Here is a 9,103-nt window from a genome sequence, read left to right on the forward strand (position 1 = left end):
TGTTGCCAATGAATGTGGCCTTTGGAAGAGTGACCCTGTGTTTATGACTAGGAAGAGAAGATGATGTCGTCCTGATTTTAATAAATGAGGGACCAGATGTATCCATGAATGTTCCCTCCTCCCCTGCCCCCACACCAGTCTCGCTTTAACTCTCAGCAGGTCCCCAGGTGCTCCAAGTGACCTGCTTTTTTGCCCCCACCTCCCATGGGCAGGAGAATCAGAAAACACAAGCCGCTTTTGCTTCTGACTCAGTTTCGGTTCCTGACAGCTACAGGTCCTTGTTTTGGAGTCACAGCCTAGCCAGAGAAACGACCACACTCGGTTGGCCTCTTGCTTGGGCCTATAAATAGAAAGAGCCCAGAATCTGCCCCAGTTCGGGGGGACTGGCCTGTCCCACAGTTCTTAATGTGAATGTTAAAACTGCATCTGATGGTAAGGTGACATCGAATTCTGTCAATGGCATCGTCTCAATTCACTGGTGCTTTTAAAAATGAAAACAAGAGAGGAAACACCCCCTTTATATATCTTTGGTGCTTATGTGCAGTGGCAGGAGAATAAAAGCCAAGAGAGTAGACCAGGTATGTGACAGTCAGTGTACTGAGTGGAGGTCACACTGCTCACTGCCCTCAGGGAGCTAGGAGGGATAATTCCATACTAGCTGCTTTCCTTTCCTTTTTACAAATATTTATTTACTTGGCTGCTCTGGGTCTTAAGTTGCGACACATGGGATACTCGATCTTAGTTCCAGCATCTTTAGTTGCAGCATGTGGGATCTAGTTCCCTACTCAGGGATGGAACCCAGGCGGCCTGTACTGGGAGCCCAGAGTCTTAGCCACTGGACCACCAGGGAAGTCCCACTAGCTGCTTTTCTAATCCTCGCAACAACTAAGCGAGGTGGGTGTTATGATCCCCATCTTGTAGAGAAACTAAGCCTCAAAGAAGTAGGAAACTGGTGCATTTCCTACTCATCCATTGTTTCTAACTTTCCCTCCCAGACCCTTATTCTCTCCCTTTCCATCCCCTCCCTGATTTCACAAAGGAAGTGAACTCAGATCTCTGTTTGTTTCTACTTCCTTTTTCCAGCTTCCCCAAATGAAGAGAGATTTATTGAGCATCTACTGTGTGCATAGCTCTGTATAAGACATTCATATACCTGTTTTCGCTATTTTCCCCAGGAGGAAGAGGGACTTGGATGGTTGGGACTGGTCAGGGTCAGATGCCCAAGGCTGCTGGTTCCAAGGCCAGGCTTCACACAGTGGTTCTGTGTGTCGGTGCCCCAAGTAAGATGCTCTGCAGCAGTCTCTACAAACATGAATAGGTCTATCTATGTGGCTACCTAAATATATACATAAATACCAGTTGATTTTCAGATGGTTGAGCCAGGGTCAGCCTACAGTTAAAAAAAAAAAGTCTGACTTCAAAGCTTGTGCCATATTCTCAGGTTAAAGTCCAACACGCACTTGGTTGAAATGATGGCCTAATATCTGGGAAAAACAAGATGAAAATAGGTGTAATCATTAAGGGAAATTACCAAAGTATTACCAAAGACAGCAGGATCCATGACTGACTCCAGGTTAAATATGAAATAACTCCAAGGGTTATTGCCTAACATAACTCATGTTTTCTTCTTCAGGGTTCCCACACTGACTCCTTCATTCTTCTCGGATTCCCTGAGAAGAACCACACTTTACAAGTCTGCAAGGTCGTGGTTGGGGTCACGATGAATTATGACTAATGGTGGCAGTAAAAGTAGCCCCCAGGCCCCAGGAGTGACCAGACGGCCCTCCCTGTCCTGGGTCAGCTGCCTTGGTACCATCGGGATGAGCCAGATGGTGTGGAACACACTTGTTCCTCCAAAGAATAGCCCACCACCCCCTTCTTTAAAGCCCCCAGGGGGCAGAGTCCCTCTACAGAGGTCTCCTCATTCCAGGGTCTCTTGGAATATGCCCTTGGAGCCGGTTTAGAAGCCACTCAAGAAAATTCATTCCTTTCAATTCCATGACCACATTTCTGCCACAAAATGGAACTCCCCAGCTCACGGAGACCTGTGGCTGTTTGAGTAGGTCCCAACAGAGTAGAAGCTAGGAGGGTTCCAGGTACCTCTAGAAATAAGGTGGTGGATGGCTCTTAATAGTGACGCCGTGAGTGATACTCCAGGCCCTGTTCCGGGTCCTCTGCATCCATGCCTTCTGGGTCCTCTGACCCTTCAAAGCCCTAGGACAGGCCACTGCTGCAGAGAGAGAGTTAAAGGGAGGGGTCAGGGCTCCGCTGGCAGTTCCCGAGGTCAAGATCATTTGAGGAAGGCAGGTTCTCCCACCTCCCCAGGGGAAATTTTGAATGATATGGTTCATGCGGGTGCATGAGTTCAAGTAGGTTCTTGGAGGGGGTTTCCCTTGGATTTATTTTATAGCCCAGCTGGAGGCTGGTGTCATGCCATGCCTGGAAACACGAGGACTGGGGCAGGGGTCACTCACAGGCCAGACCACCTTGAGGGGAGATGCAGTTCACCTGAAAGTGTGGCCCACCCACACATGCACACAGCCGGGGGTTTAGCTGAACTGGCCCGACCCTGCTTATCCTGTCCCAGTGGTGACTCCCTGGACTCAGCGCAGGCCCAGGTCGGGGCAGATGCCTCACCCCGACTCCACACCATGGTGCTCGGCCTGTGCTGGCCAGCGGGTTGCACAACCCAGCCATCTCCCCACTTGCCACCTGCACCAACACCCCAGGCTGCCCCCGGGCCACCCCGTTGCCTCATCTGCTGTCACCCTAGCCTCCGGAGCTGGTGGTGCCTCCCCCACCTCGCCCACGCCAGCTGCTGGCCGGGCAGTAGCCGGCAGCCACCGGGCAGTGACCCCTTCCAGAACTCTCCCCAGGCTGGAGCCTCGTGTGGGTGAAACCAAGCCCTGGGCTAATTGGCTTGTTGGAGTTGAGGCCGTGGGCTCTGGAGCCAGCTGGCCTGAGTCAAATGCCGCCTCCACCACTTTCTGGAGGCGTGGACTTGAGTAAGCCGCTTGACCTCAGTTTCCTACCCTGCGAAATGGGGCAACTGCCTGTGTCCTGGGGCTGGCAGCAGACTCGGTGAATCCAGCCGTGAGGGCCGCTGAGACCAGCGTTGGCAGAGTCAATGCCCAGACAAGGCTGTCTTTGGTGTTAGCGCATTTTCGGTCTGATGCAGGCTGTTCCTCGCCTTAACTGCTTCCTTTCCTTTAACATCCCTGCCCTTGAGCATCACCTGACCAAAAAAAAAAAAATCCTTTTCTGCCCCTGCCGTCCAGTCTCATAGATGAGATTCCTTCCTAGAACATCTGGGAGCCCTTGCTGCCAGCCTCCTGCAGTCCCACTGGCCCACAGCTGCCCCTTCCCCTCCAGGGGTCCCCAGCAAACCTGTGCTGAATGAACCTGGGCTCCCCAACTTGTCACTTCAGTCAAGCTCCTAAGACCCCCTTATTTCAAAAAGTTTTGCTTGTTCACTGCATTTCTTAAGGAATCATTTGAAACCAATGACTTACGTACTTGCTTACATTCCAGTGAGCACCGGAGACTGGAAGTTACCTCACTGAATGGGCACGTTTCCAGTCAAAACTAGAACACTTTACTAGCTGGGGTTCCTGCTTTCTGGTAAACAGGCAGTAGATGCTAGCCTTCCTTAAAATCTTGACTGTCTATGGTGGACCTCTTTCCTGCCTTTCGGACCCCCGGTTGAAAAGCCTGGTCTGCCTGGGCCAGGCCCAGGGGTTAAATGCAGAAACAGAAGGAACTCCCAGTGTAACCGTCAGCTCCCTCTCCAGCACCCCCTCCTCCTCTCTCTCACATGTGAGCCACCCAGATCTTGACAGGCCGCCCAGAGAGTGAAAAGCAGGTTTCCAGGGCCAGAGACGGTAACGTCATCCAGAAACCTTGAGGAGAGTCCCACACCCATGGAAGGGTGGCCAGCCCTGCAGAGGCTGTAGGAAGAGATGCCAGGGCCATCCTGGAACTGAAAGATGGACTGAGTTCAAGGAAGACACAGGTGATCCCAGGCTGTCAATTTAGGATAAACAGAGGTGAAGCAGAACAGAAATCAGTGCCCAGCCAGGTAGCCCTCCATCCCTTCCACACTTGTTTATTGAGTACTTTCTGTGGGCCTAGATGTGGGAGTTGCTGCCCCAGAGAGTAGGAATTGAATTCCGTCTGTCAGCACCCCGCCCCTGATCCTGGCGCTGAGGCTGTACTGATGATAAAGCCAGCCCTGCCCCAGAAGAGCCAGAAGGATAAGGCAAGTACCAAAGGTCAGTCTCTTCAAAGCTACGGTTCTTCCAGTAGTCTTGTATGGATGTAAGAGTTGGACCATAAAGAAGGCTGCACACTGAAGAATTGATACTTTTGAACTGGTTTTGGAGAAGACTCTTTGAGAGTCCCTTGGGCTGCAAAGAGTTCAAACCAGTCAATCCTAAAGTAAATCAATCCTGAATATTCATTGGAAGGACTGATGCTGATGCTGAAGCTCCAATACTTTGGCCACCTGATGAGAGGAGTTGACTCCTTGGAAAAGACCTTGATGCTGGGAAAGACTGAAGGCAGGAGGAGAAGGGAATGACAGAGGACGAGACGATTGGATGGCATCACCGACTTGATGGACATGAGTTTGAGCAAGCTCCAGGAGATGGTGAAGGACAGGCAAGCCTGGCATGCTGCAGTCCATGGGGTCGCAAAGAGTTGGATACAACTGAGGACTGAACAGCAAAAACTCCTCCCCTCACCCCCCACTGCTGACAGGGAAGACAGTGATGAGCTGTGTGGTGAAGGCAGATTCACACTGCTTAGGTCCAGGCCATGCACATCAGGAAGGGCTTCCTGGAAGAGGGGCCAGCTATGCACACATTCAGCCTCTTGGCCCCACTAATACTTTATCCCTTTACCTCACCATGATGTTCCAGCTTCCTGGCAGGCTCTGCAATGGGGCTAAGGAGCACATGATGTCTAGTTTGGATGCATATTCAATTATTGCTTGAGCCTGTGCTTGTTGCCCAGGCGCTGTTCAAGAACAGCAGTGCATAGAGCATAACAGCCCTGCTCTGGTGGAGGTTCCACTGGGGAGAGAGCTCGAACAGGATACGGAGGAAATGGCGCACATGGTAGACGATAAGAGAGGAGGAAAATAAAGCAGGGACGGAGAGGAATGTGCTGTTAACCAGGGTGGTCAGGGAAGGCCTCACTGAGGAGGTGACATTTGAGCCCAGACCTAAAGGAGGAAGGTGAAAGGGGCAGGGCATGGTCCTCCGCCTTCCCTTCCCAGAACCTGGTCCATCCCCAGGGCCTGGTGTGGACTTGCCTCGGGTCCCCTGGGAACCCATCCAGAAATTCAGTGCTGGAACCCAGAACATCCAGGGGTGGCAGGCAAAGAGCAGTGAAACCCTCGAATCTCCCTGGGACACAGGAGGTCTGGGCAATGAGGAGAGACCCAGAGCCCAGCCCTTCCCATATTTCCCACACCCTCAGCCCCTCTCTCTGCCTCTACTCCTGCCGCTCGGTGGGAAAGGCAGGTGGCAGGGGGCCCTACCAGGCAATGGGCAACTTTTACTGTGGCTCTTATCAGTGGGTCACCAATGTCTAGGTTTCTGAGGGCCATCAAGATCATCAGGGCTAATGCTAACTCAGGGGGCAACCTGAGGCCCAGAGAGGAGCAGGGACCCAGCATGAGGCTAAAGCCCAATCTGACTCCAGTGATTTTTCACCTTCCTCTTGAACTCAGCTGAAGTGAAGCGGCTCAGTCGTGTCCAACTCTTTGCGACCCCATGGACTGTACTGTACTAGGCTCTTCAGTCCATGGAATTTTTCAGGCAAAGAATACTGCAGTGGGTTTCTATTTCCTTCTCCAGGAGATCTTCCCGACCCAGGGATCGAACCCAGGTCTCCCACATTGTGGGCAGATGCTTTACCATCTGAGCCACCAGGGAAGCTCAGCTGAGGCAGAGGCCAAGCAGGCTCTTCCCCAGTATCATGGGGCCATGGTGATGAGGAGGGAAGGAAGATGCCCTGAAGGAAGGCAGGAGGGTCGTGATCTGCAGGGGGCCTTCCCCTGTCAGGGCCACCTTGAACGGGAAGGCGGGGGAGGTGAAAGTGCAGCACACACCCCCTGACCCCCCAACCTCCAGCTACTCTGCAAACCCGGGGGCAGACCCCAGGGGCAGTGGCCTGGGAGGAGCACCTTCTTGCAATTTTCCCTCAGGCCCTGCAGAGACCCCCCCCCTCCAGCCCTGATGCAGGTCGCCTGGCCTATTTTGGAAAGGCTCCCTGGCCAGCCTGGGCTGTAGCTGCAGCTTGCTATTGGAGAGCCCATTGGCCTGGGGAGGCTGGAGGGGACAGTGGTAGCTGGAATGCTGGCCGGTCCTGGGCTGGTCGCCTCTTTCCTCCTGGCCCGCCTCGGAGCCACGACGCTGTGTCTGCTTGGGGTACCGTTTCCTCACATGGTGCCCATTCCCATCCAGGCCGGACTTATCTGCTTCAGACTCCTGTCTCTTCTTGTGTCAGCCCCTGGCCCACCCAGAGCCCCACTAGAGCCACCCCTACCCGACAGGTGGGGCTGCCACATCTGTCCACTGTGGTGGGCCAGGGCCCAGTCCTGCAGGTCCCTGGCCTGACTCTGAGCCCCTGGGGACACCCATGCTGCCCGGAGCCCTGAGGCTGGCGAGGTCGCACACACAGCGCCAGAGCTGACCTCCCTCTGCCTTGTGGGCTGCGTGATGTCGGCAAGACCGTCCCCTTGAGTCCAGGTGCTGGTGTCCACCCCCTTCCTCACAGGATGCCCTGAGCGGTGGACCTTGTTCCCCCCACCCCCGTCTCCATTATGAGGTTCAGAGCCATCTGACGGTGACCCAAGTCTGGGGAAGGAAGCTTCGTGTTTGGCGTCTCCTTTCTTCCAGGGGCTCAAAGCATTTTTATAAGCATTAATCTCCTTTATCCACACCGGCTGTTGTCTTGTTTTCTCTTTGTGTTTTATTGTTAGCTGACGTGTTGTGTTTAACCCTTGGGCAGCCAGCAAGGGGGAATTCCCAAGCCCAAGGTGGTGCAAGCACAGGACGCCTCCTGGCCAGCGCGGCGGGGATCCTGGGGCCAGGTCCCACCCCGGCTGCTGGGCAACGCCTTCTGCCATACCTGCCTTTGGCTGGGTGTCTGCCTTCAGGATCTGTCTGGACAGTGGGCAAGGTATCCCTGTGAGGCCACTGCTGGACGAGCTGTGAGGTGGGGATCCCAGTGGCTAAGACGTGTGGGAAAGAGAGCGCTGGAAGAGGAGGGAGGAAGCCTAGGCTCCACCAGCCGCTTGCTGCTGTGTGACCTTGGGCCAGTCACTTCACTGCTGAACCTGGTTTTTTTTGAGATATACAACAGGGGTAATGAGACTCTGTGAGTATTGAGTTGGAGTCCGTAACAGCGATCTGTAAATGCTACAGCTCTGGGCGAAAGTCCAGCGCAGGGCACCCCTTCTTCGGGACAGGCGTTGGTTGAGATGATCCCGTGGGGATGTCAGTCCAGGATCCCACTTGGATTCTAAGAGGAAAGGAGCCTTTCCGTTCTCCCCACACCACCCTGAGCCTGTGTCCTGGGGCCCAAGTGACCAGAGCAGAGGGCAGTGAGGAGAGGGAGGGAGACATGTCAGAAGTCAGCCTCAGGTGCCGCCAGGCAGATGGCCTGACCTGAGGGGGCTCCTTGCACTGCTCTGCGCCACAGGCAGCTTCTGCCGTTCACAGCTCTTAGACACAGGCGAGCCCGTGGCGTGAGGGTGAAGCCAGCCCCTCCGCTGTCTCTCAGTGTCTGTCGGGGCAGGGCCGCTCTGTTGGGCTGCGTGGTTTGCTGGTGCGGTGCTGGCCTGCCCAGAAGAAAAGATGCATTCCCGGCTCACAGACTGCTGTCTGCTGACTGTGCCTCACTCCCACAGGTGCTGAGCTTGCACAGCGGGATTGTTCTTGTTTAGTCGCTAAGTCATGTCCGACTCTTTGTGAACCCCTGAAACTGTAACCTGCCAGGCTCCCCTGTCCATGGGATTTCCCAGGCAGGAATACTGGAGTGGGTTGCCATGTCCTTCTCCAAGGGATCTTCCCAAGCCAGGGATCCAATCCGTGTCTCTTGTATCGGCAGGCAGATTCTTTACCACTGAGCCACCTGGGAAGCCCTGCACGGAGGGATGCTTTACTCAAATTCACACAAAGGTGCCCAGTGCCTGGTGGAGGCCCTGCCTGACTGGGCACTCTCCAGGGTAGGCCAAGGTGGGCGTTCCAGTTGGGCAGAAGGGAGTGCCCTGCCACCCTTCATGTTTGGCTCCACACATTGCCTGCCCTGTCCATGGCCCAGAGCCACCGGGAAGCCAGCGCAGAGCAGTGGAAAGCATTCCAGCATTTCCTCCTGAATAGACCAGCATAATAACAATACACCTTCCCCAGTCCTTCGTTTGCCATTCTAAACTCCCCAACGCACTGAAAACCCAAGGTTTATATATATATATATATATATATATATATATATATATATATATATAAAAAACTTAGTTGGCATAAGAATCTGGCCTGATCAAACATGAGACTACCTATAATTTTTCCCACTTAGGGTGAATAGTCATGGGCGTTAATGAAGAAATAGCAATGTGTTTCATCATGGGGTGCTGCCCAGACCTCACTGCATTAAGTGAGGTATTTATATTACCTTCCTAAAAATGCAATAACATATAAACTCTGAAACACAAGTGACCAAAGGTTCTAGGTAAGAAATTCCAGATCCATAATAACCAGCACTTGGTGTGGGCCTTTGAACAAGCTCCAGAGGGTGGTGAAGGGCAGGGAAGCCTGGCATGTTGCAGTCCATGGGGTCGCAAAGAGTCAAACACGACTGAGCGACTGAACAACAAAGTGTAGCCCTTGCCATTGCCCAGATACTGTGCAGAGAACTTCACTCATATAATCCTAACAACTCAACTTATTTTCATTTTACAGATGAAGAAACTGAAGCCTGAGGAGCTCTGTAACATTCATATAGTTAACTGAGGGTGGTGCCAGGATTTGAATCCTGCTATTAACCCTCCACCATAAAGATGAGGAGATTGTGGTCCAGAAGGAAGAGGGATGGGCTT

Source organism: Capricornis sumatraensis, chromosome 1 (genome assembly GCF_032405125.1).
Source record: "Capricornis sumatraensis isolate serow.1 chromosome 1, serow.2, whole genome shotgun sequence".
Taxonomy (NCBI): domain Eukaryota; kingdom Metazoa; phylum Chordata; class Mammalia; order Artiodactyla; family Bovidae; genus Capricornis; species Capricornis sumatraensis.